Source organism: Balaenoptera ricei, chromosome 8 (genome assembly GCF_028023285.1).
Source record: "Balaenoptera ricei isolate mBalRic1 chromosome 8, mBalRic1.hap2, whole genome shotgun sequence".
NCBI lineage: Eukaryota > Metazoa > Chordata > Mammalia > Artiodactyla > Balaenopteridae > Balaenoptera > Balaenoptera ricei.
Window position 1 is genome coordinate 48381619 of NC_082646.1, and position 25897 is coordinate 48407515.

Sequence of the window (25897 nt, forward strand, 5' to 3'; positions counted from 1 at the left end):
GGAAATGAAAACAAATAGAGGTTAAGAGATTACCCCAGGCAGAGTTGAGATTGGAATCAAGATGCTCCAGCTCTGGAGCCCACTGCCTTAATCACCATGCCTTGCTGCTCTCTGACGAAAGAGCTCAGCAAACAAATTTCAAATTTGGAAGAAAATGTCAAGATTTATAGAATCAAACACGCATATTTTACTGATGGTGAATATGAAACATAAGGCAATTCCAAACTACATCTACAACCCTGAGTGGTGGAACGAGCTTTGGGCTTTTATTGTCAGACCATAATGGGTTGGAATTCCAACTGTCACTTGAGAGCTGTGTGGCTTTGGGGTTATCACTGAGCCTCTCTGAGCAACAGTTTGTTGTCTCAGTGGATGTTCCCTTTGGGATCCTGGGAAAGGGGTCCATCACTGTAAGTCTGTTGCCAGACTTAGAGATGTTGTACGTAAACACCCACAAGAGCATCACAAAGTGCTCAATAAATGGTAAATTTGTTATTTTTAATATTTTGTTTCATACTTCTGTCTCTATACACTTTTTCCTATTACTTCATGTGCCTGACACATTCCTGCTCATCTAAGACAGCAGCTCTAGCCCAAGCCCTCTGGGAACTCTTTCCTGGCCCTCTCTCCTGCTCTCTTTCCTTAGAGGTTTTCATTCCTTCCTTGAAGCCATGAAGGTATCTGGAAGTAGCAGCAAGGCTCAATCAGAGACAGGGCCCATGGCTCTGGGGCCAGGCCAGGAGATTGTAGAACAAATGCAATAGTTATTGAGCTTCTGCCATGTGCCAGGCATGGTTCCAGGCACTGAGAAAAGAGTGTTGAATTCTGTGTGGTCTCTGTCTTGGTGCAGTTAAATGCTAACATGGAGGAAAAAGACAAAGGAACTCACCCATTAATGTTCAGGCTGATAAGGGTGAAATCACCATGTGGATCAGAGAAGTCCGAGGCAGAACTCTTGGACTGCACTTTGGAAAACAGGCAAGAGTTTACCATGAAAAGGAAGGCAGGAGGGGCAGAAAGTGCAGATCAATCGGAGTGGCTCCCACAAAGTGTGGGTATGGAAAACCAAGCACCTTTATCCTAAAAGATGTGAGTGTCCCCGAAGGAATAGAAGCAGAAGGGTAACGGGTGAAATTTACTTTCTAGATAAGTGCCAAATCCCTCCTTCCATCGTGGATCATTCTATTTCTTCCCACACGTTCGTTAAGACAACATTCCTCTCAACATCCGCTTTGAGGTTTCTGTTACTTTCAGCCTCTCAGATGTTGATGAGGACTCAGCCTTGCCTTACAGAGCAGAGATTAATGTAGTCCAACCCCCTGTCTTCCTGTCTTCCATTACATGAAGAAATGTGATCAAGTGGTGACGAAAGCTGTGAACAATTTTTTTTTTTTTTTTTTTTTTTGAGAAAGAGAAATACCAAGACACTTGGCAGAACACATTTTATCATCCTGTGTTATAATCAGAGAGAGACAGCCTGGCTCCCTGCCCACTAGGCCTTTTCTACCACAGTCTCAGTGAGTAGTTTGCAATCAATCAAGGAGATGGTGCTTGAATTCTAGATGGCATGTCTCCGTCTGTCTCCTCGCAACACGAATAAGAAAGACCCTTTGCATGACAGGGCCATTTATTAAGAGCAAGGTTTCAGTACTCCTTTCTGTGATAAAGCAGCCAGAGTCAGCTTTGGGCCTCTTCTGGGATCAAGATATCCTACCTCTTCAAAGCTCAGCCCAATGACTTCTATCAACAAAGCTATTGATCTAAGAGAAGAGGAATTCTCCCAAAAGTCCCTCATCTGGATATCATCATTGTTTAACACCTGCTTTCTTCTTTACCTCCTCGACTTGGTATTTGTCTTCCTAGTTCACAGACATTGTTATTTCTGCAGCTAACACTGAATTCATTGGCTAGAATTTAGTAGTATTTCAATCATAATGTCTTATCATCACATATCTCCTTACTATTTACAAAACCCTTTTCACTTGCATTACCTGGTACCCAAACCAAATGGCCTCTCAGTTATTATATTTCTTGATTTTATTTTTTTACTATATTTGACAATCCTAGTAACCTTGAAAATCTCTCCTCTCTTGAAACATTTTTAAATTCCTGATCTTGGGTCCCAAGTCTATGTCCTACCCACCTATTGGCCAGCCTAGTATATCAGTCAGCTTTCACTAGGTAATGCTGTGGTAACAATCCTTCTATCTCAGTGACTGATAACAAAAGTTAATTTGTCAGTCACATGTCAGCTGCAGGTTGGCTGTAGCTCTACTCCGTATGTCCTCTTCTTTCTTGGACCTAGCCTGAAGGAGAAAACCTATTTTGGACATGCCATTTTTGTGCAGTGGGAAAGGAGCAGTGACAGTGGTTTCTTAATGATTCTGCTCACTACAAGTGACTTCTACTCACATTTTATTGGCCAAAGTAAATCACAAAGCTCAGCCTAATATCAGTGGTACACAGAAGTATAATCTTCTTATAGGAAAGGCAGCAAATAAGCGTAAACAGTATTATAACCTACTATACTTGGGATGCTTTGCTGATATTCACTGCTGGAGGAGTCCATGGTGCTCTCCAGAGACAATGTCCCATTTTCCTTCCTGTATGAGTTCTCAACACTCTAAACTGTGTCCTTCTCCATAGGTGCCCCAACTCAGAAGCCCACCCAGTGCTGTGTCTTGGTCTCTTCCTTCCACTGTAGAATCTGGGAGTGATGATCTAAAAATGGAATTAATGATCACCAGCACCTGCAAAGCTAATCATGGCAGAAAGTACCTTACTTATTTTATGAAGAGTTATTGGGTTGGAAGAGCAGGATAAAATTTTTTTAATTTTATAAATTGAGGGATTTAAAGAAAAATAGTCTTGACTTAATTTTGTAAACTTAAAACAAGAAAACCCTAAGGCCCAGAGAGGTATATTTATTTGCCAGTGCTCATAAGGCTAGAGAATGATAAAGCAAAGACCATAACAGATTTTTTTTTAAATCAAGGCTCTTTCCACCACCCAAAGACATGTAATCTGATACAGACAAACTTCAGCAAGGGCTTTGCCTTCCTCTTTCATCATACACTGTGAGGAAGATTAGAAAATGTGATCCAGAAGTCTGTACATTCAAGTGAAATTGTACTATGTTGAGAGAGAGTACCCAAAGAGTTCTGATTAATGCATCCATACCATCTTAAAGGAGATCTCTAGGAGTATACTATAGGGATATTCTCCAGGTCTTATCCTAGCCAACATTTTTATTAATTACTGTGTCAAGAACATAGAGATCACGCTGTGATAGTCATTGGCACTGTTCATTAACTATCTCTAAGCACCTGATAGAATTGCAATTTCTGACCTCCGTGTGGTTGATGAGGTCATGAAACTAATTCCAGCTAATGAGAAAAAGTAATGAGTATTACTTCCAGGCTGGGGCATCTAATTTCTGATGGGAAATCTTCAGAGTCTTTTTCCTTCGCCACGTTGACCAGCAGTATTTGAGGTGGAGGTTTCTCTCAGCCTCGCTCCTGGAGTGAGGAGACATAGAGCAGAGTCCCAGCCAATTCATCACGGATTATAACATAAGCAAAAAATAAGATTTTGGATTTTATTGGCTACTGGGGATTTAGGACTTGTTTATCCTTCAATATAACTGAGCATATTCTGATTGACTCTCATATTAGCAAAGTCTATTAATATAAAACAAATCTGAGAGAGATAGCCAATATAACAATTGGCTAATTCAGGGTGGAAAAGCATTGCAGTAGGTTGGGATTAAGGGCTAAATGTATCTAACAAGATAGATTTTAAGAGTACTAATGTAATTTCCTGTGCTTAAGTTTTAGAAATCAATAGAAGTTCATAAAAGGAAAGGTTTGTAACCTATAAGCTCATTAGGAACCAATATTATACTTGGCTGCCAAAAAAGCCAAACTCATTGGTTGTTTCTATTTATAAAAAAGATAGTGTCTAGAGATCAAGGAAATTAATAGTGCTATATGCCATAGAGAACACATCAAAAGCACCAGGCTTCAATGAATAAAAAGTGTAGCCAATGGAGAATGACTAAGATGCTGAAGGGACTTGAAACTATGCCAGATAAGGAGTTGTTAAAGGATGTGAGATGTGTAACCCAGAGGAGTCTTAGGAGACACATGATCTCTTTCTTTGAAAATCTGGAGAGCTGTATGGAGTGAGAAAGTCATATTCTGTTTTGCATCAAGGCCCGTAACAGGGAATAACAGGGGAAAGCTGTAAGAAAGAAGAAGCAGCTCCAGGGATGTCTCCCCTGACCTTCACAGAAAAGTCTGCCAGCAACTCCCTTAGACCCATAGATAAGCTTGACCTTTGTGGAGACAATGATCACACTGAATTTGTCTATATAAAGATGTCTGAAAATTGTGAGATTCTTCAGGGAAAAGAGAGTACATTAGTTATCCATATTCCAATGTTCAGGACCCATTCCATATTTATAGGATGGAATTTAATCAGAAGGAATGGTCTAACAAGCAGAATCCCACAGCAGGGAACAAATGCCTGCTTTTGGGGAAATTCATCCAGTAACGTAAGGGCTAGAAGAGAAGACCCTTTAATATTTGTTCCAACTCTGCTTCCACCCTTCTGCAATTCAGTTAAGTCTTCCCTGGGATCTGGCATAGATTCATACTTAAAGCCCACCACCAACTCACGTGCTTATGGATAATCTGTGCTGCCTTCTTAAGAAAGAAAAAGAGAAGCCTGGTGTTCAAAATGGTAGACCATATTGGATGCTTAGTTTCTTTGACTGTATTCCAATATCTAAATTTCATTAGATGAATTTGTAAGTAAATTAGTGCTATCCTTCCTCTCAGACACACATTTGACTTTCAAAGCAGCTTGTGTGTGTGTGTGTAACTTAAATATAAGATCTTGTAGAATTATGCAGCATGTCCGGTATAGAGACCAATATGAAAGCTACATGAGAAAATAAAAGTGCATTCACTTAGTCAAGAAACAGGTATTAAGTATCTACTGGGTACCTCACACTGTACCAGGCTCTGATCATATAAAGATTAGATAGGTCAAGCCCCACTTTCAAGGAACATACAGTGTAGGAGGAATATAGGCAATGATAACACAATATATGAGAAAATGTGCACAAAAATCTGTGTGGAATGAGGTTGATTGTAGTGCATTTGATTGCAATAAAAACTAAGAGAAAAAGCATAAATATCCAGCAATTTTGGACTGTTTTAATATTACATACATTCAAAAGAATACTACATTTTTTATAATTGACTTCTTTGGTAAATAGGTATAAAGTAAAAAGAAGGATTTTTTTAAGTTAATAGGCTTTATTTCTTAGAACAAACAAGTTCACAGCAAAATCAAAAAGAAAGTACAGAGTTCCCATATACCCCCTCCCTCTACACATGCATGGCCTTTCCCACTACCAACATTCTGAACCAGAGTGTTACATTTGTTACAACAGACGAACCTACACTGACATGCTACTATCACCCAAAGTCCATAGTTTACAGTAGGATTCACGCTCAGTGTTATACATTCTATGGGTTTTGACAAATGAACAATGACATGTATCCATCATTATAGTTTCATACAGCATAGTTTCTCTGCCTTAAAAATCCTCTGTGCTCTGCCTAGTGATCCCTCCCTTCCCCCAACTCCTGGCAACCACTGATTTTTTTTATTGTCTCCATAGTTTTGACTTTCCCAGAATGTCATATAGTTGGAATATATGTAACCTTTTTCAGATTGGCTTCTTTCACTTTGTAATATGCATCTAAGATCTATGTCTTTTCATGGCTCGATAGGTCATTTCTTTTCTTCACTGAAAATATGCCATTGTTTGGGTGTATCACAGTGTATTTATCCATTCACCTACTGAAGGACATCTTGGTTGCTTCCATGTTTTGGCAATTATGAATAAAGCTGCTATAAACATCTATGTGCAGCAATTTTTGTATGGACGTGAGTTTTCAACTCATTTGGAAGTACCAAGGAGTATGATTTCTGGGTTGTATGGTAGAACTACGTTTAGTTTTGTTAGAAACTGGCAAACTATCTTCCAAAGTAACTATACCATTTTTCATTTCCACCACCAATGAATAAGAAGCCCCATTGCTCCACATCCTTGCTAGCATTTGTGGTGTCAGTGATTTGGATTTTAGCCTTTCTAAAAGGTGTGTAATAGTATCTCATTGTTGTTTTAATTTGCAATTCCCCTATCATATGATGTTGAACATCTTTTAATACTCTTATTTGCCATCTGTATATCTTCTTTGGTCAGTTGTCTGTCTATTCAGATATCCTGCCGATTTTTTAATTAGGTTGTTTGTTTCCTTATTGTTGAGTGTTAAAAAGTTGGTTGTATATTTTGGATACAAGTCCATTATCAGATATGTGTTTTGCAAGTATTTTTCCCAGTATATGGCTTATATTTCATTATGTTAAAGTCATTTGCAAAGCAGAAATTTTTTAATTTTAATAAAGTCCAACTTGTCCATTTTTTCTTTAATGATTGTGCTTTGGTGTTCTATCTTAAACCTCATTATCAAACCCAAGGCCACCTAGATTTTCTCCTTTGCTACCTTTTAGGAGTTCTATAGTTTCATTGTTTTAGGTCTATCATCCATTATGAGTAAATTTCTTTAAAGTTGTATGGGCTGTGTCTAGACTCATTGTTTTCCTGTTTGTTTGCTTTTTTCTTTTTATGAGGATGGGCATGACTTCCAAGTTCTTTTACATGTCAGAACCGAAGCCAGAAGTCATATTTTTTAAGGAATAAATGCTTCAAAGTCATACAAAAAATCTGGTCTAAAAGAATAATGACAGGAAAATGTTTCATATAATGTCAAATTAAAAAAAAAGCAATATTACAAAATAGTATGTCCAGAAAGAGATGAACTTTGTTTTTTTTTTAAAAACTCTATTTATAGACATACATGAGAAAAAATTGGTTATCTCAGAGTTGTACATTAAGTGTTTTTGGGTTTTGCCTGTGATTTTTTTGCATTTTTTTCAAATGTGTTACAATGAATATCTATGAATTTTATAATTGGAGTAGAGCAATGAATGCTGTTTTGGGAAAGTAAAAGGTAATTTTCAAAAGTGGAAAGTGTCAAATACTGCAATAAAAGATGTGCCAGATGCCCTGGCATCATAACAAGGAGCAACTGCTCTGTGCTGAGGGCTGAGTGGTCTCAGGACCACTCTAGTTCAGCCCCAAGACACATCCATCTCATATGCTGCCTCAGATAATGGCACCAAGCACAGAGGACACAGCCTCTTTGAACTTCGTCTCAGTGGTTTGGAAAGCACACTAACATCCCAGTTTCCCTTGGGAACGGAGCATGCATAACGGTACCTAAACCAGGCATCTTTTTTCAGTTAAAAGCCTGAAGGCAAAATACTGCCTGGGTCACTACCTGTTACATAGAGTAGTCGTTTCTTTTATTTTTCCTTATATTGCTTCTTTTATTATGTGAGGGCTGTCTCTTCATTTTATTTCCAAACTCATATTTGGTGTGCAGTCACTTACTGTAATGGGCCTTCCTAAGTCCTCTGTAATGGGCCACAGGATTAAAACAAATAGCAGGAACAAAGGAGGCAACAGTATGCAGACCAATGCAGAGCTGGCCCATCTCAAAAGATGTTGTGGGTAAAAGAAAATGTTCAATTCACAGTGGAATAGAGTAGCAACAGACTCCTAGAATCAAAAAAATATGCTTGGATCAGCCAAATTTTAGCACCTCAAATTGAACCAGCTGGAACTCTATTTCAGATTCAAGATTTGCCTTTTAATGGGAAATCTGCAGAGAGAGAGAGAGAGAAATATCGAGGAAATAGTTCTATTTTAGCATCATGATTTTAGATTGTAGTGAAGTGACACATAGTAGAAAATAACTCAGGCATGACAGAATAATATCACTTTAATAAAAAGTCCATCTGGGTTTCTGGTTTAAAATGATGGATTGAAGCAATATGTTGATCATTGTTCTCTCCCTCTGTACCCTTCTAAAATGACATTATGGGAATTGAAAAAGTATAAACTACAAGGGCAATGAATGGGAGGGAGACAGGTGTCAACAGATTTTTGGAAAATGGAAAGTGGAAGAAGGCGTTAGTGGACGTGAGAAAGCTGAATGCCAGGTACTGTAGGAAAGGATGTCGGTAAGACGTGGCCCATTCGTGCTGCACAGCTCCAGAGAGGCTGGGTGTGTGGAGGTGCCAGCTCCCACCACAGGGGAGTGTAAAGCAAGGGGGTTAGGGAAAGTCTCCTTAACCAGCAGAATCCCAGGTCCCCACCCTCATTTTTTGAAGCCAGAAAACTCTCTCTCCCACTCAGGCAGGAAACTGGAGGATTATGATGTGAGAAACTGACATGAAGCAATTCCTAATTGGGGGTTAGCAGGCATAGCAGAAGAGGGCTATACTGAAAACAAGGGAATGAAGTGGGAGTCTACATGTTGGAATATGGGATTTCCCATTCTGCTAGTACAACCTGACTCCTGGAGTGATGTTAGCCATGTGTGTTCTTCCCTGGCAAGAGCCTAGTTTCCCGGAAAAATCAAATGGCTCACCGGAAAGGTCTATAGACCTATAGGTGTTTGGGAATCTCCCAACAGAAAGACCTGGTCCCCACCAAATCAGCCCACAGTGAAACTGATACACCAGCTGTCAAACCCCTCCAGAGATAGTTAGGATTTCAGATCACCTGTTACAGTGTCACTTTTAACTGTGAATGAACTAAGGGTCCCAGGTATTTGTGTAAAGTCTTTGGTATGAAAGACAGAAACCACAATAAACATTCTTAAAGTAACTCAACTCAGTGGAAACAGAGAAAAATACAGGGAAGAAATTTAGAAAACTACAATTGATATCTTTAGAGAGCCAGGAAAGGAAGAATAGGATGCCATTTTGTAAAACAATGTTTGTAACAGAAACTTTATAGAAAATGAACCTTGCAAATTAAAAGCATAATAGGAGAAATACAAATTCAATAGAATGACTGAAAGAGAAAATAGAGGATAGCTCTGGGAAAGTAGACCAAGTGGTGGATTATGTGGAAAAAAGTATTAAAATAAAATAAAATGGAGACCAGGTTTGATGATCCTCTGATCAGACAAACCCACTTAAGACACATAAGCAAACATAATCTAGTTTATTTCATTTATGTAAGTGAAACTTATTTCTTGTAAATACTTCTAATAATCATAATCAAAACTTATCCTCCTAAAATGATGTAAGATAATCATTTTTTACCAATCCCCTGTGTCCCCACTGTAATAACCAATCAACGTAAAGGTCAAACGGCATCCTCATTCTGGCTTTAGAAGCCATCCTATAATGTTGTGCCACTGAGCTTCATACCAGTTCCATGTTTGAAGTCTCCCCGTTCACACTTTGTTTCTCGATCAACAAAATTTTCACATCAAGTGAAGCTTTCTAAATTTTCTTTTGGCAAAAGGTAAGGCAATTAGAGGATCAGTGTAGGAGGTCCAACATGTAGTATTTCAGAATCAGGAAAGAAGAAAGGGATAGAAGGGGGTTATATAAGAAGCAATACTAGGAATTTTTCCAAAACAGAAGGATCTGAGTTTCTGAATTGAGTGTTCCCACTCACTACTTGGAAAAGTTGATAGAAAAAGGCATATATTGTTGTCAAATTTCAGAACTTGGGAGACAAAGACCCTAAGACCTACAGAGAAAAAAAAAAAACAGAAGTGATGTACTAAAGGCTAGGAATTAGTATTATATTATTTACAGCAACACTGGAAGCCAAAAATCAATGCAGCAAAGCCTTCCCAATTCTGAGGTTTCTAACCCAGTGTCATGGAAAAAAGATGCATTTTCCTACATACAACGTTTCAAAAAAAAAAAACTTTCCTTAATCTCTTTTCTGGGAACTACTAGTTGATGGTCTCCACCAAAGTGAGGAAATAAATCAAAAACTTAAAAGAAAAAAAAAAAAAGAAAAAAAGAGATCCAGGACATAGTATCCACATAATTTATAAATTAGCAAACTGAAGCTCTGAAATGTTGAGACTTGCCCAGATTCAAGAGAAGATCAAAACCAAATCTTAAAAATCTAAAAAGCTCTCTCCACATTTCTTCCCTGCCCCATCACATTTTCAAAGGATCTTTTTGTTTAAAGGAAAATAAATGTGTTCTTTTCCTTGTTTCGATAGAGGAGAAAAATATTAGGGGTGGAAATAAATCTCATGTAAGGAATATATTCACCCATGAGCTAGTCAGTGATGAATTTGTGGTTACCAGGGAATCACTCCAGTCTGGCCATGGGAAGATAAATGTTTGCACTTGGCAGGAAAAAAAGGATGATGATGGCAGATAAAGGCCCAAGAGCCTACAGAAGATTTTGTCATTGCCTTCTGTGACACAATATCTGCAAAGATTAATGGAAACTTTTTGCACAGTGATACTTAATCTCTGAGTTTGGGGAGTTAAATTTAAACCCTCAAACTGTGGACAAAATTTCTCATCAAAAATGAGATCTCAGGTCACAGATCCTGGTTCACAGAGAATGTGCCGATGGGAGAAATTTGGACAGCACAACAAGGTATTTGGACAACCACGCCTCAACTTACCCAACCACTGATTCTGGAAGGACTTTCTGTCAGGAAGGATGGGCCAGTTTAACAACGCCCTGTGCAATATTCTCACCCTGGAAGATAATGCAACCATGAACTGAATGGCTCCAATCTGGGGTTTTGAGTTAGGTGGGCACAATGTTTTCTTCTGCTGGGAAAGGGATACTTTCAGGTATCATCACAACTTTGCTCATTTTCATACAAAAGAAATGTAACACTGCTTGGGAACCGTGAGTCTATCACAAAGTATGGGAGACTCAAAACTCCCATCAAGTTAGCAACAAAGAGCCTTTAAGCACTGGGGGCCCTGCCTCTTTCAAAGTGTCAGCAAACTTACGTTAGAGATGCTGTGCACCCTCTACCTTCACAGTAGAAGTTCACCAAGACTTGCAGGCTGGTCCCTGAGACCTTCCTCAGCTCTTCCCTCCTCCTCACTCAGCATCCATCAAACAGTATATTGCATCAGTATATTGGTTCCCTTCTCTTCATTCTCAAGGCTGTAGCCCAGGTTTTTACTTCAGGCTTTTTTGGTGGGGGGAGGGTTACCAACCTCCTGAATAGTTTTCCTCCTTTTAGGTTTTTCTCTTTCTGTTTCTCCTCCCTCTTACCTGAGTCATCCTTCTTTTTGTTTATCTGTGCGTTGTTTGTTTTGGGGTTTTTTTTCATAATTTTTTTTTACTGAAGTATAGTTGCTGTACTGAGTCATCCTTCTAAAGCAGATGCGACCAAGTTGCTTCTCTGCCTCAAATCCATCAAAAGCCTGGAGCCTGAAGCCAAATCTGGCCTTTGTACCCCAACACTGAATTAAATCTCAGACACAAGAGTTTTGGGTGAGGTAGGAAAGAATAGCTGTATAATGCTTTGCCAGGCAGAGGGGGCCACAGTGGGGTAATGTCCTCAAAAATGTATGCCCTGACCTGGAGTGGGTAGTAAGGAGTTTTATAGAAATGGTTCAAAGAGGGCATGATCAGCTCATGGACATTCTTCTGGTTGCTTGGTGGTGAGGTAAGTGGGCGTCAGCATCATCGACCTTCTGGTTCCAACCGGTCTGTGGTCTATGTGCCTGTGGCCAGCATACAGTTAACTTCTCCCACCTGGTGGGGTTTCAGTATCCTCAAAACAACTCAAAGATATTATTGTGTGTGTCCCTTGACAGGGAACCAGGACCCTGCCCCAAGGCTGCACTATTGTTTCTTGACTATTCCTCGCTTGCCTGCATCCCCTCCCTTCCCTGATTAGCAACTGTTTGAACCTGCCCGTTGGAACTCAGGGAAGGTCATGGAGGCTGAATGAAGACTATTTCCTGTAATCAAGAGATGAGGGCCACAGAAAGGCTTTTTGTACCCGGGAGCCCCACAGGATCCAGCTAGGTTTCAAACCCTCTGTTATGAAGAGAGAGAGAGAGAGAGAGAATCCCAAATTGCTTGCCTGCCTTTCACATCCTTCATAATCTGAGCCCAGGCTGCCTGTGTAACCGTCCCCTCCTCTTGCCCTCCTGCACCCTCTCCTCCAAACACGCCCAGGGCCCCCCAGCCCCTGTTGTCCATTCACCACATCGCCACATGCCCCAGATCTTTATTCCTGATGCTCTTTTTGCCAGCTCTGCCTTTTCATTCTCTCCACTCCAGCCCCACCTATCAAAGTCCTCTTCATTTTGATGCTGAAATCTCAGCCTCTGTCTACTGGTGCTGAATTGAATCTCAGAGACAGAGTTTTGGGTGAAGAAGAAAAGAATAGCTTTATTGCTTTGCCAGGCAAACAGGGGCACAGTGGGCTCCTGCCCCAAAATGTTATGTGTCCCAACCCAGAGGAGTCTGGTGACGAGTTTTATGGCAATGGTTCAAGGGTGGGGTTGCTGGTAAGATTAGGGTGTGCGTAGGGCCTGCCCTTCTTTAATCTTGTCTCAGATAATCTTCTTGATGAGCTTCTCTTGGGTGGAAAGAGATGAGAAGGACCTTCCTGACAGAACAAAACATAAAGACCCAGACTATGAGAGAGGATGGTGCATGATGGAACCTGCAACTACTACCGTAGAAGCTCTTTTACGGACTTCTGCTTAACCAAATAGTTGGTTTAGCTGGTGCTCTCCATTTCCTGTAAAATATAATGACTGATGCCCATAACATCCAGAAGCCCACAGCTAGTGGGCTGCTCTCAGTATATCTGCTCACTCTTCATCCTTCAGTTGAGTTGTGTCATACCAAGAATCAGTTTGTCCATACCTAACATCTGTTCATCCCGGTTGTATTTATTATTGTAATTAATTCACTTCATTAAATCCTGTTTAAAATTATGAACTTCCAGTATGAAAAGGAAGAGAGTTGCTGTTTCTATGGAAACTAAGTTAAAGACTTAGGGAAAACTTGAAAAAGGTGTGGGAGAGACAGCTGTAAAAGATGCAGCAAGAAATCATAAAAATCCAGAAGGATGATAAGCTTTGATTGATTTTCGAGTGTCCTTAGGATCTTACTCTACTTTAAAGGAATCAGTACGGGAAATTGTAGACCATGCTATATAGCTGTGGCTTCTGCAAGAAAGATAACATGTAACTCCAGTCTTGTAGGGCAGAGTTCATCATCCCCACTTTGCAGGTGAGGAAACTGAAGCTCGGACTAGATGATTTTGACCAATCTTTCCAGCTGTAATTGTTCTCTGTAAATGAGCAGTGTGTTCAAGGTGCATTGCTCATCCTTAAAGAACTTTCAAAACTGTCAGCCTATTACAACGCTAGGCACAAAATGTGATTAATAAATAATCATTATTATTATAAAAATTGCTAACGTTTCTTGAGCGCTTGTTAGGTGCCAAAGCGAGTGCTAAAATCTGCATTGCTTTACTGAATCTCACAATAATCCTCTGAGGAAGATGTTATAACCCCCAATTTATAGATCAGAAAGCTGAGGCTTAGAGAGGTTAATAACCCAAGTGGATCTGTGTCCAAACCCAGGCTCCCCAGCCTCAGGTAATACTGCTCCTTCCCTGACTCCTCCCAACATCTGCCCGAGGATGCCTCTCTTAAGTTATGTGGTGATCATTCTCTGTTCTTTGTTTCTTGCGCCTCCAAAACTCACTCCATATTGGAGTGTCCTGGTGGGTTATAATTAGGCCCTGCAGCTTGCCAATTGGGCCAAAAATGACTTTCATCCTCCCCCCCTCACCTCCAGCATCAAGGGCTTCACCATCTGCCACACTGCCAGGGAGCCTGAGATCACTCTTGCTTGAGGGCATAAGCCTACAGGAGCCTGCCACAAAGAAACCCTGCTCAGAGAAGATTCAGGCCACATCATTGGCCTCAACAACCCGCGGCCCCTCGGCATCTACCTGCCAGCCTCTGGGAGCTTCATTTACCTCGAAGAAGGCAATGAAACATGATCTTCAAGACTCCAGCTCACCAAGTGAGGGCAAAGCATCCAGTCTTGAGGGTGTGGAGAGCCCAGTATCCATCCAGGCTGAGAGTCACATCAAAAAATTCCTGGCAGAGATGCTTCATCAGCCAGGATGATCATGCCAGGGAGACGCAGAGCAGCAAAAACATGACCTCCATTCTGTTCTCCCCGGGACCCAATCCTGTTACTGGGATGACAAAGTTTAAGACCAGAGGTAGGAATCATGAAATAAAGTCAGAGGCTATGGGATATGGGAGGGAACTTGACCATTATCAAGTCCAAGCCCATTGTCTGCAGATGGGCTAGCTCTCACTTCCTGTTACCTGCTGGACCCATATCCAATGTTTAGATCTCAGATTAGATGTTGTCAACGTCCTTCAAGAAGCCTTCCCTGACTCTGCACATTAGCATAGGCTCTCCTGATTTGCACGCCCATAGTTCCTACACTCTCCCTAACACTGTTTTATCTTTTTGTCCACATGCTGACCTCTCCTTAGACTTGAAATTAGTCCTGCTCACGAGCTGTAGCCTAGCACCTAGGACAGTGCCAATAAATACTTGTCAAATAATCAGGAAGCAACCTGCTCAGTTCGCCCAGGGGACCTGGGACTTGGGACTCGGTCGGTGAAGTTGAGTCACAGCTTCCATCTTCCATCCAACCTCAGGGCTCCTGACTTTTCTCCCAGCACAGCCAAAGTCCTTTCAGGACCCTCTGTGTTCCCAGAGACCCAAGTTGTCCTACGCTGGCAGGCCTTTCCTGGGGTGACAGTCACTTCCCCAGGTCCCTCTCCCTACCCACGTCCTCCCAGAATGCCCTCAGTCCATATCTCACAGCATCATGGAGAGTAGTCCAAAAGAGGAATCCTCAGAAGGTTCAAATAACTGATGACAACAAAAATGCTGCCCTCCAGGAGTGTTTCCAATGGAAACAGAAAAGTTGTAGAAATATATGATGCTTTCATCAATCTCTATGCTCCGTTCTCCAGTCTACTGTCTTTCATGACCTTGACAGTTTGAAAGTTATTTTGCAGAATGTCCTTCAGTTCAGGTTTGCCTCTCGTTTCCTCATGGTTGTGTTTAGAACGTACCTTTATTGTCAGAAATACCACAGAAGTGATGTTTCTTCTTCTCAGCGGATCATTGCAAGACATGCAATGTTGGCAATTATGTAACTTTTTGTACTTATCATGGTGGACATGTTTTCACCAGGGTAGGATGATAAGTGTCACCCTGTGGGGCAGCTCCAGCACAGCGTGGTGACTGCTCAGAGCAGCTCAATGAGAAGGACTGTGGGCTTTGTTGGTACTGGGTGGGGAAGGGGGTCATGATGGCCAGTACTGTCTGGCTTGAGTGCAGATCACTAGAAAGATGTACCATCATCATGAATGCACTTTCCCTGCTTGAGTTCAGTTGGTCTTTTTTTATTATTATTTTTATTTTATATGGGAGTACAGTTGATAGTAATTTTGTCTTAGTTTCAGGTATACAGCAAAGTGATTCAGTTATACATATACATGCATCTATTCTTTTTCAAATTCTTTTCCCATTTAGGTTATTACAGAATATTGAGCAGAGTTCCCTGTGCTATACAGTAGGTCTTTGTTGGTTATCTATTATAAATATAGCAGTGTGTACATGTCAATCCCAAACTCCCAATCTATCCCTCTGCCCTACCATTCCCCCTGGTAACCATAAGTTCTTTCTCTAAGTCTGTGAGTCTGTTTCTGTTTTGTAAATATGTTCACTTGTGTAATTTTTTTAAAATATTTATTTGTTCATTTATTTATTTATTTATCTTTGGCTGCATAGGGTCTTCGTTGTTGCGTGCAGGCTTTCTCTAGCTGTGGTGAGTGGGGGCTACTCTTCGTGGCAGTGTGAGGGCTTTTCATTGCAGTGACTTCTCTTGTTGCGGAGCACGGGCTCTAGGCACACAGACTTCAGTAGTTGTGGCACGCAGGCTCAGTAGCTGTGGCTCTCAGGCTCTAGAGCACAGGCTCAGTAGTTGTGGCACACAGGCTTAGTTGCTCCGCAACATGTGGGATCTTCCCGGACAAGGGCTGGAACCCGTGTCCCCTGCATTGGCAGGCGGATTCTTAACCACTGCACCACCAGGGAAGCCCCTATCATTTTTTTTTTAGATTCTGCATATAAGCCATATCACATGATATTTGTCTTATTCTGACTTACTTCATTTAATATGATAATCTCCAGGTCCACCCATGTTGCTGCAAATGGCATTATGTCATTCTTTTTAAAACCGAGGTGTAGGCAGGTCAGGAATCTGTACCTACTCTTCACACACTTTACCTGAGGAAGCAAAAGGCAGAGACCCATACTGGGTTGACTGTAGGTGAGTAGAAAGCAGTGACAGATTTATGCACTTAACAAAGAGGGTACCCTTGTGCGGGGGAATGTTTTTGAACTTCACATTCACCAAAGCCTTTTTTCAAGGGGTGAATTTCATCAACGAGGATAAATAACCTTTCATATCGCTGCTTTGAAAAGGCTTTTAAGGAAATGTATGATTTCAATTAAAATGAGAAAATTTGGGTAAGTTGCTAAGAAACAAGACCCTATCTGTGGCCATAGGAGATTGTGCCAATAACTTCTGGTTATAGATGGGTTTCCTTGGAAACAATTCCTGGAAGTTCTTAAGTATTAACACTGAGCAAGAATAAAGTCATCATAATAGATGAAGATGAGGGCAGTAAAAAAGAACAGCTAATTGAGCAAATTGGCCAACTATAAAGGTAATGTGTGCCTGTAAAAAATGATATGCAAATACAATAACCTCAATATGTTCTCTGTTCTGTTTTATTCTGTTTTTTTTTTTTCTTAGATAAAAGTAATACACGTTCATGGAAAAATAATTCTAACGATAAGGAAGAGAATGATGTGAAAAATAGAGCTGTCCTTTGCCCCCCTCTACCCTGGGGCTTTTTCCCCTTTTTCCCTGGGGCTCTTCCTCAGAATTAGCCACTAGCTTCTAAGGTGTCCTTTGAGATAATTTCTATGTAGGCACCAGCATGGATATCTATGTCTTTATTTCATACAAATGGAAATTGTATATCTCATTCACAGACTTGTGATTTTTTTTTTCCTCTCATAAGATGTCTCAGAGATCTTTTCATGTCAGGACACAGAGATCTGCTTCCATCTCCTTGACACCTGTGCTCCAGTCTGGACAATACTGAAAGAAAATGTACTTAACCCATTCTTTAATATTGAGTTACAGTGTTTTATTGTTTGGCTATTGCAAACAATGTTGCAATAAACATCTTTGCAGACTCAGGAACATTTAGCTTTAGGGTAGATTCCTAAAAATAAAATAGTTAAGTCAAATTTCATATGCATATTTTTAATACTATTGCCAAAATTACCCTCCAAATATATTACACTAATTTATTCTCCCACCAACAGCACAAAAGGATTCTTGTTTCTGGCCCCACTCCTGTCCCTAAGCAGCAATGGGTATTATGACCTAAAGGTCAATGTCAATCCAATAGGAGAAAATGATATCTCCCTTTTTATATTTGGCATTTCCTTTATTTTGAATGATATTATTCATCTTTTCAAATGTTTATTGTCCATTGACATTTCCCTGTATATAGATTGTCTGTTTGTGGCCTTTTTCTCACTTTTCTATTTAATTATCTTTTTCTTATTGATACCTAAGACCCTTTGCTTACTGAGAAAATTAGGCCTTTATGCTTCCAAATACTTATTTGCCTTCTCTTTGAACAAAAATATCAGTTCTTCCAGCCTCAGGGAGTTGTTCTAAGCCTCATTTAAGATGATATATAGGAAAGTGTTTTCAATGATGCAAGGTCTTAACTAACATATATTGGTTTTCTTGATTTTGTTTGTATTATCAAAGCAGGAGAGTCTCATAGAAAAGGCACACACTCTGAAGAATCCAGCTCAAACCCTAGCTTTGCTGAGGTAGACTGAGTGATCAATGGCCCTAATAGCCTTATGACCTTCAGTCCCCTCCCACTCTGACTCTGTCCTTGGCAGTGTGACTTGCACTGTCAATGCAGCAGTAGCAAATGAAGCAAAGACTTGAAAATGTGTCCCCACATTTTCTGCTTCCTCTATGGCTTCTCTGCTATTGCTGTGAGATCATGCTCAGTTTACTCTAAGAAGAAAGACATGTGGAATACAGCTGAGTTATTCTCACCCAAGTCTTCAGACGTGTGAGAGAGCCCAGCCAAGATCAGCAAAGTCATTCAGCTACCCATAAACTCATGAGCAGTAGTAAGCCACTGATGGGGGGTTGGGGGATTTTGTTATGCAGCAATAGCTAACTGATATACTATCTGTGTAATTAAACTTTGAATCTCAGTCTTCAAATTTATAAATTGAGGATCCTTATCAACTTCATAGGGATATTGTGGGAAATAAAATCTCATTCATCCTAATAATAATGACAGCCCAGTTCTTACTAGTGGGGAAGAAACTCAACCACAGGTAGTGTTTGGGAAAGAGCTGCAAGGCCCTTTCAGCAGTTGTTTGTGCAGCCCTATGTTATAAAGCAATTGTTACTTATACATTTACCTTTAAGATCTGCTAAAATTTCCAGGTCTACCAAAGTTGCTTAAAAATACATCCTTAAGCAGGTGGCTTAACCTGTCTGGGTTTCCCACAGTCTCCTCCAGTTCCCCACAGCTTTCCTACCTGGCACACTCTCTCAGCTCTTGGCCATATTATGGATTTGAAAAGGTTTGTCCTTATCTCTTTGTTCAGAGACCTGAGTTCTCCCTGCTCCCCCAACCCACCTTCTCCTTTTATCCCTCAAACTTATATCAGAGTAATAATTCTAAAATGCAGGTTTACTTTTGCAATTGACCACTTAGCCCTCAGAGGCTTGCCCTAGCCTTAAGAAAGACATCCACTCTGCAGTGCGAGGAACCCAAGTCCCGCTTATCCTGTCTGGCCTCTTCCCTCACCGCCTGTGCCAGCTTGCATGTTGTCACACAGCTCCCAAGACATGCCTCTCTGGACTTCAGACACACTGTTCCCTGTACTCTGCATTACCCCATCAATCACCAACTCCTCCCCTTGGGTGCCTTATCAATTTCAACCTCTTGAAGCTTTCCCTGACCCAGAATTTCTGAAGCTCAGCACTGTTGACACTTAGGGCCAGATAAGTCTTTGCTATGGGGTGCTTTTCTGCATTTTAGGATGTTTAGGAGCATCCTTCTCTGGCGCCCATCCACTAAATTCCAGCATCACCCCCTCCCAACTTCTGACAACAAAAATGTCTCCAGACATTACCAAATATCTCTTGGGGACAAAATCGCCCCTAGATGAAAACCAGTCCTCTAACCCCACTCTTACCCCCACCCCCCAAAGAAGATTTAATGCTCTCAGCCTTCCTGGACCTAATTCTACTCAAGCAATTATGACACTATATGGTAAATGTTTGTTACCAGTCTGTCTTTCCCATTAAACTGTGGAATACCTGAAAACAAAAACTGCACCTTTGATCCCTTTATCCCTAAGTCTTTGATCAGTTTCTGGAACAGGGAAAGTGCTCAGTGAACATCTGTTAAAGATATAAGATAGAATAGCAATGTAGAAATGAAGAACTGAGTTTCCCAAACCTGGTTGCACATTACAGTCACCTGAGGATATTTTAAAAATACAAATTCCTAGATATAAGCCCAGACTCCTGAATCAGTATCTCAGGGAATAAAAACCCAGGAATATTTACTGTTAAAACTCTAGGGTGATTCTAATGCAGGTGGTCTACAGGAAGAGATGATCTAGAAGACAAATGGCAGTGACCAAACTTTAATGTCTCTCCAGACCACCTGACAATGCTCACCTCCATCACTGAAAAAAGATAGAGTATTCCTCCGTAGAAATCCTTCTGCCTGAAACAGTAAATGGTTGTTTTATGAGTAAAGAAGTTGTCAAAGAAGAACAGAGTTGGAGGTATAATGCTCCCTGATTTCAAACTATACTACAAACCTACATCATCAAAACAGTATGGTACTGGCACAAAAACAGACACATAGATCCATGGAACAGAGTAGAGAGCCCAGAAACGAACCCACACTTATATGGGCAATTAATCTACAACAAAGGAGGCAAGATTATACAATGGGGAAAAGACAGCCTCTTCAATAATTGGTGTTGGGAGAACTGGACAGCTACCTGCAAAAAAATCAAACTGGACTAGTCTCTCACACCATGCACAAAAATAAATTCAAAATTAATTAAAGACTTAAACATAAGACCTGAAACCATAAAACTTCTAGAAGAAAACATAGGCAGTATGCTCTTTGACAATGGCCTTAGTAATATTTGGGGGGGGATATATCTCCTCAGGCAAGGGAAGCAAAAGCAAAAATAAACAAATGGGACTACATCAAACTAAAAAGCTTTTGCACAGTGAAGGAATCAAAAAAACTAAAAAGGTTTTGCACAGTGAAGGAATCAAAAAAACCAAAAAGCTACCTACTGAATGGGAGAAGATATTTGCAAATAATATCACGTGATAAGGGGTTAATACGCAAAATATACAAAGAACTCATACAACTCAACATCAAAAAAACAACCTGGTTTAAAAAATGGGCAGAAGATCTGAATAGACATTTTTCCAAGGATGACATAGAGGTGGCCAACAGGTACAGGAGAAGATGCTCAAAATCATTAATCATCAAGGAAATGCAAATGAAAACCACAATAAGATATCCACCTCACACCTGTCAGAATGGCTATTATCAAAAAGACAACAAATAACAAGTGTTGGCAAAAATGTGGAGAAAAGGGAACTTTTGTGCACTGTTGGTAGGAATGTAAATTGGTCCAGCCACTACGGAAAACAGTATGGAGATTCCTCAAAAAATTAAAAATAGAACTACCATACAATCCTGCAATTCCACTCATGATGTTTATCCAAAGTAAACAAAACACCAATTAGAAAGGATTTATTCACCCTATGTTCACTGCAACATTCTTTACAATAGCCAAGATATGGAAGCAACCATAAGTGTCCATCAATAGATGAATGGATAAAGAAGACGTGAGCTATATATATGGAATATTACTCAGCCATTAAAAAAAAGAATGAAATCTTGCCGTTTTTGACAACAAGACGGACTTAGAGGGTATTGTGCTAAGTGAAATAAGTCAGACAGAGAAAGAAAAATACTGTATGAATTCACTTATATGTGGAATCTAAAAAAAAGAAAAAACCTAACAAAACAGAAACAGAATTATAGATACAGAGGACAAACAGCTGGTTGCCAGAGGAGAGGGAGGTGGGAGGCAGGAAAGAAATAGGTGAGATTAAGAGGTACAAACTTCCAGTTGCAAAATAAATGAATCATGGGTATGAAATATACAGTGTGGGGAATATAGTCAATAACTATGTAATATCTTTGCATGGTGACATATTGTTCTAGACTTACCGTGGTGGTGATCATTTTGAAATGTAGAAAAATATCTAATCACTATGTTGTGTAACAGGAACTACCATAGTGTGGTTGTAAGTCAATCATACTTCAAAAACAAACAAACTCACAGAAAAAGAGATCAGATTTGTGGTTCCCAGAGGTGGGGGTGGGGAGAGGGGGAGTTGGATGAAGGTGGTCAAAACATACAAACTTCCAGTTATAAGATAAATAAGTACTAGGGAAGTAATGTACAACATGATAAAGATAATAACTGCATGTATGTTTTCATGTATGTTATACATGAAAAATGTTAGGAAAGTAAATCCTAAGAGATCTCATCACAAGAAAAAAAATTTTTTAATTTCTTTAATTTGTATCTATATGAGATGAGGGATGTTCACTAAACTTGTGGTCATCATTTCATGATGTTTGTAAGTCAAATCATAATGTTGTACACCTTAAACTTATACAGTGCTGGATGTCAATTATATCTCAATAAAACTGGAAGAAAAAAATTTTTTGTTGTTCCCAAGAAGCTTCCAGAAAAGGCTTGGAAGGCCTCTGCATGTAGTCGGGGGGGACCCTTCAGCCAGAATGGCATGTAGAATTTATAAAAATATTCCCTTCTGAGGCAGAACATTTAGTCAGCCTTGGTTTCCTATTCCCCCGCCCACCTGTGGCCAGCGGAGCCCTGCCCCTCAAACTCCATGGACCACAGGTGGCTCCTCCTCAGTAGCCTTTCCTTCCAGCAGAACTCAGAAGAATTTTGTGGTGGAGGATAGAGCATCAGCTCCCTCCTGAAGAAGTAGATGAGGGCCGGGGGCTAAAATGGTGCCATTTGTTTAGAAAAGTATGCACCATACAAAGCAATGCTTAAAATACATTTAAGACTAATAGAGTTGTGGCTGATGAAAAATCTCTTTGTAAGAGGGTGACGGAGGTCGGGCCTGAAAGAATGACTGATGGCCAGAAATTCATCAGGAGGCAGGGCAGTGGGGGTGGAACTAGATTAGGAAGTTGACAGGCTTGAAGAGAACATCATCATTCACTCTGCCCTGACAGGCCATGAGCAAATGTTAACGGAGTGGGGCGCTGTCAGAAACCTGAGCAGGCATGAGGTCCTCTCTCGCTGCCACTGCAGGACCCAGCCATCTCGGGCACCTTTAATGGTGTTGTTACGTTCTGAAAGCTAGGGCTCCATCAGAACGCTTTTTAGTCCAGGATGTCTGTATTAGTTTGCTGGGCTGCCATTACAAAGTACCACAGACTGGATGTTTTCAGCAACAGAAATGCGTTGTCTCACAGGTCTGGAGGCTGGAAGCCTGAGATCAAGGTGTCCGCAGGGTTTGTTCCTTCTGACGACTGTTTTCTTCTTGGTTGTAGATGGGCCACCTTCTCCCTACGGCTCTTTACATCATTTTCCTCTGTATGGGTCTGTCTCCAAATTTCTCCTTTTTTATAACTGAGGCATCCGAATGACCTTATTTTAATTTGATTACCTCTGAAAAGACCCTTTATCAAAATAAAGTCACACTGTGAGGCACTGGGAATTAGAATTGCAACATAAGAATTTCAGGAAGGGGGACATATAGTCAACTCATAACAATTATGTCTCCCTCTATCGACTTATCCTCACTTCTCACCTCCTGAGTGTTCCTGATTGCCCTTCTCTTTTTCTCCCCTCCAGACCCCTCAACTCTATCTGTGTGGTGCCTTGAGGAACCTGGGGAATCTGCCTTATTTCGCCAGAATAACTTATTGTGGTAAATTAGGAAGATCATGTGCTCTTGGAGAAAACAGACCTGGGTTTAAATCTTGGTTCTAAGCTGTAAGAACTGTATGCCTAGGACAAGTTACTTAACCTCTCTGAGCCCCAGTTTCCTCATTTTATGGTAAAGAGGTACCTGGTGAGCCACATCTTTAAACCATTGCCAGTTATTTCTGCATCTGGAAGTGAAAGCCAGGAGTCACTATGGAGCACATTTTGTTCTTGAGGAAACAATCATTAAAACAGCCTTCTTGAGTTTGCAAATGAAAAGTAGTTAACATCTACTTCCCTGGGAAGACGTATAGGACGTTTGTGGCCAAAATCAGGTCCTTCACCTTACCTCAGGGTGTGGTCTCTGAGAAAAAGTGAGCATATTTTCATAGCTCCAGGAAGGATCCTTGGCATAAATGACTAGAAACTCCATCCCTTCTTTTCAAGTATAAAGCAGGACTTCTCAAACTACCAGCAGTAAACAACTTTTTCTTTTTAGTTTCCAATCCATCACAGGTGCACGGTTTTGCAAAACACAATCAAAATGTATTGTTAAGATATTAAATAAAAAAGACAAAATGCAAGCCACTATTTTTTAGTAGTAGATTCGACATACATAAAACTAACTCTGTAAAGTTGCTATACAATGTTTCTAGATGCTTACTGTCAATTTCTAAATGTATGTTTTTCAGCCAGTAACAAAAAGTCATTGACAGGTCCCTAGCAAAACACCAAACTTTGACTAACACCAGTTTAAGGTATAAAAGGGGAGTCTTCAGCCTCCATTATGGACAACCCAAGGCAACCATCCATGGGGGGCGGGGGGTGATTAGGGTTATAATATTAAGAATGCAATACATAGCTTCAGACATTCAAAATAAGTTTTTTCATTCAGAGCAAGAAAATAGACTTGAAAGTCAAACTTTGTCAAGCGAAGAATAGAGTAGCTTAAAATTGTCTCTTTCCACCTTTAAAATATCAAGATACAAGCATGGAATATGAGATCAGTTTTGCTTTATGCCCAGAGTGAGGAGAAGGTAGTCCACCTCTCAGGTAGGTATGGACATTATTATTAATATTTAAAATCGGAGTAATAACTCATTAAAAAGTTAATAACACCTTTCATATGTTTAATGATTAACAACTCATAAAGGAATTTCACATCTGATGCACATTTATGTCTCACTTTCCCTAAAGTCATATTTTTATTCTTATTTTACAGATAAGGAAACTGAGGCAAGAACAGAACCATCTTTCCCAGACATGGAGGGAAGGTGAGGTATATTCCAAAGAGTCACAATGGGAGGACTCTTGTCCCGATTATACCTGGGGACAGACTAAAGGAGTAAATGGTGTAAGGGAGACCTCCCATCTTAGTCAGAAGTCATTGTTGGTCGTCACCACCTTCACCATCATCATTAATCATCATTGGCCCTATTACGTACTAGACAAATGGGACAGCAGGAAATAATGCAAGGTTCCTGCCCTTAAGGACCTTACAAACTGTATGTGATTTTAGGCAAGTAGCTGAGCCTCTTTTCTTGACTACAAATTGGGATAATAAAATAGTCTACCTCTGAGTATTTCTGCAGATTTAATGATAAAATGCACATTAAGTATTTAGCACAGTGCAAGGCACACAGTAAATGTCCCTTAACTATTTGCACTTAGTCTTATATGAATTAGCCAAATATACATCTGTATGCTAATTAGAATGACTAACAAGTCATTGTCTACACACGTCTTCCTGTCTTTGAAATGCTTATACTTTCATGTATATTAGAAAACATCACTAAATAAAGTAAGAATTCTATCTACTGCAAGAAAGAATAACCAGACATGGACCCAAAAGGAGGGCTCTAGAGAAACAGCAAGAACATATCCCTGGAGCATCTTATTAGTATGTCTTTCCACCACCCACTTTCAGCAAGTTTAGCGCAAGCTGTTTTCCACTCTGTGTTGCAGTGACAAGTTTTGCTGGAAGCAAGAGATAGCTGCTCCCTACTTGTTCCCACCGTGGATCCTGGGACAGGCTGTGGGGGAGGAATTGCTAGGGAATGGTGAGAGAATCTGTGTCTCAGGGAGAAGCCAATGCAAAAGCCAAGCAGACAGACACCTCGGCTGCATGTGCAGCAAAAAAGCAGAAATTGTGGGAAGCTGAAATCAGAGGAGCCACAGGGACTTTCCAGGAGCCTGGACACCATGCCAGGCAACCAGGAGGCCGCTGCTGGGACAGCTCCGCTGGCAGCAGAGCAGAACAGGCTCTCCTGGCCAGAGCCCTTGGTCAGGAGTCCCTGTGTGAATTTTCTCCCAGCCCCTAGCCCAGGCTCCTATCACGTTACACATGGTCCCCTTCCTTCCATTGTAGCAATCTTCGCAGCCAGGGGCATGACAACTTCCTGTAAGTGGCTAAGCCCCTCAGGTGATTCCAATACTTTCCAGGCTTCCCACCACTGCCCTTACAAAGAATCATTTGCAACATCTCCTTGGTATGAACCGTCAAATTATCCTTCACGGGGGGGGGGGGGGGGGGGGGGCGGGGACAGACAAGGGATCTTGGCCCTGAGCAGTCAGGGGGAAGGATGCAGGTGCTGGGTGTGTAGAGAGGAGAAGAGTCTTCTCCAGTGGGCTTGATCCCATCCCTACTTCCATTCTTAAGGCAGAGAAAGTGTGACTCCCCTTGGACACATCCTCAAGTATCCCCCCTTGTTGTTTTGTTCTCCAAGGTTGCCTTGGTTTCATGGT